The sequence below is a fragment of the Aethalodelphis obliquidens genome, unplaced genomic scaffold (assembly GCF_003676395.1).
Source record: "Aethalodelphis obliquidens isolate GAN/ISIS:26980383/991018 unplaced genomic scaffold, ASM367639v1 scaffold4, whole genome shotgun sequence".
Lineage (NCBI taxonomy): Eukaryota > Metazoa > Chordata > Mammalia > Artiodactyla > Delphinidae > Aethalodelphis > Aethalodelphis obliquidens.
Window position 1 is genome coordinate 72,351,453 of NW_020837948.1, and position 2,814 is coordinate 72,354,266.

Genomic DNA, 2,814 nt, shown 5'->3' on the forward strand with positions numbered 1-2,814 from the left:
TCTTTGGAAAAAAGATCTTTGCACATGTAACTGTGGATCTTGAGATGAGATCACCTTGGATTTAGGGTGGGCCCTACATCCTCCTTATAAAAAGACGAGAGAAGACCACGTGAAGACAGAGGCAGAGATTCAAGTCCTGCGAGCCACAAGCCAACGACACCAAGCGGCACCAGCAGCCACTAGAAGCAGGGAACGGATTCTCCCTCAGAGCCTCCACACTTCTGGCTTCCAGCACCGTGAACGTAAGTTTATGCTGCTGCAAGCCACCATTTGTGGCGATTTGTTACAGAGGCCCTAGGACACAAATGCACCAAGCAATAGGTGTTTTCCCACAAGCGTCCTTATACTGTCACGGTATCAGAAACTCAACAGGTTGGAGCTTCTGTCAGAGCTGAGAGAGCAGCTCTCCTGGGGGGAGGGGAACAAATCCCCTAGAACCATACCAGGGTGATGTAGGACACAAGCCACCCAGCATGCCTGTCATCCTCTCCCAGCGCTGGAGCCAGAGGGCAGATGTCAGGAGTTTCTATAACCTGGGTGCCTCAGTTTACCCATCACTGCAACTCAGCACAGAACCCGATCTTCTAGGGCTTACTTGCCCTTATAAAAGCAACAGATAGCCAGAGGCCAAGCAGTGCTTGCTTCTGCCTTCTTGCCACAGAGCGGGCCAGCCATGCTTCTCCGCCCTGCAGTCAACCATTAGTTCTGCGGATGTCCTGGAGCCAGCGCAGCACTTCTGACAAGCCAGTGCCTTTCCGGGCACTGATTTCTACGTGGTGATATTCCGCTTGGCACAAGCAATGAGGTCCAGGAGCCTGATTAACGACTTCATCTCTTCTATGGTCATGTAACAGGGCAGGTCAATTTTATTGAAGAGAATCAGAACCGATGCTTCTTCAAGTTGTTCTGCCGAAAGGAGACCCAGGAGCTGTGCAGAGGATGCAGAGAGCTGGGTGGGGTTAGAGGCATCCACCATGAATAGGAGAGAATGACAGTTTCCATAGTAACTGGACCAGATGGGGCCCATGCACCACCCCCCAGGTCCTGGATGGTGATCTTTCTCTGAGCCGCCATGTCCAGTTAGGTTGGTACCCACCGTGGGCCGCGTCGGGGGAGGATCGCCCAGGTTGCCCTTCCCATCCTGGGAGCTCAGCTGTGTAAGGCAGTCAAGGTCTCCATCGTGAGGTGGATGGACCTAGAGTCTGTCACACAGAGTGAGGTAAGTCAGAAAGAGAAAAACAAATACCGTATGCTAAAACATATATATGGAATCTAAAAAACAAAAAAAGTTCTGAAGAACCTAGTGGCAGGGCAGGAATAAACACGCAGACGTAGAGAATGGACTTGAGGACACGGGGAGGGGGAAGGGTAAGCTGGGACGAAGTGAGAGAGTGGCATGGACATATATACACTACCAAACGTAAAATAGATAGCTAGTTCTTTATTGAATTTCTTTCATTTTATACATGCATGATGGTTGGTTTTAAAACGTTACACCAATCAAAGAAAATGAATATTCTTAGAATTACATTGTTAATAATTCATTAGTTTACAATAATGTATATTGTAAAACAAGAAGAAAAACAGAAACAAAGATTAAACTTTACAGAATGAAAAACAGCCTCTTGCCTCATCCACTCCCAGTCCAGAAACACTGTCATGTCCCTTTTCAATGTTTGGGTTCTTAGTTTTTCTGGTACTTTCCACCATAACTTTAAGTAATAGGCTTTTGGCTTTGTTTCTTGGCTTACCAACGTTAGACACTACCACACATTACCTCCTGCTTTAAGGATGATATAATTCAGCCTCCTGTTTCATGTGGGTACCTGAGAGCTGGTTCATCTACTGGTGAATGCCTGCTGCTTATAACACTGACTCTGGTGGTGATTATGGCCGGCATAGCATGTCTTGCTGGGGTATTCTGAGGACCCTTCTTCTGGGTGTTGCGGCTTCATTTCTTCCTGGAGTCACTGGCTACCTAGAGCACCAGCTCTCCTGTGTCCTCTGCTCATTCTCATTGTTTTAGCCCAGGGGAAAGTTCTACTGCTCCTACAAAGACTAACACAAATGATGGTCCTTTCCATCACCCCTGGGAACCCTCCTGCTCTCTTTATTGACTGGATTTTTAATTTGGAGCATTCCCAAAGCCACTGGCCAATCAACCCTTGCAGTGTATTGGGCTATAATGCCCTCCAGTCTTGCATCTCTGTCATTCCAATCCTGTTTGATTTCTCTATTTCAGAAACTTCTTAAGATTACCTAGTATGCTAGGAAGATTATTTTCTAACAGTTCAGTTAATGAGTTTTCCTTTTAAATATATAGATTTTTTTTTTCTTTATTCCAAGGTATTTGAGGAGGGAAGAGAATAGATGCATCTACACCCAGACAGCCATCTTAATCCAATCTTAAATAATATTTTAATATTTTTTCCCTTTACAACATGACAGCAGGAGAACCTCCGGGAGTCTCGTAAATGGCTGGGATAAGGTATCAGGAGAACTCTGATGTGTATAACCAGGACTCAGCTAAACACCTCTGCTTCCATTTACAGTTGTACAGCTTTCAGCGCCCTTTATTCATTGACACTAATTGTTTACTTTAGACTTACAACTGACCATTGCTGAAAGACAAAAAGCTCAAGAACTTTGATCTTGGAACATAAAAGTTAAGGACAGACATAAAGGTAATACCAATTCTATACATTTGCATCAGTGATCTTTGCCTTATCTGTAAGTTAGAATAAACCTTTTGTATAATATGAAGATGGCTCTACAACTTCCAAAACACTTTTTTTTTTTTTTTTTTTTTTTTTT

The 2,814-nt window shown here is 44.5% G+C and overlaps 1 pseudogene; it reads right to left on the reverse strand.

Moving 5' to 3' along the window:
• Positions 1 to 692: 692 nt before the first annotated feature.
• The window catches only part of LOC113617687 (ADP-ribosylation factor-like protein 16 pseudogene), an 11,694-nt pseudogene continuing 9,572 nt past the window's right edge, over positions 693 to 2,814 (reverse strand).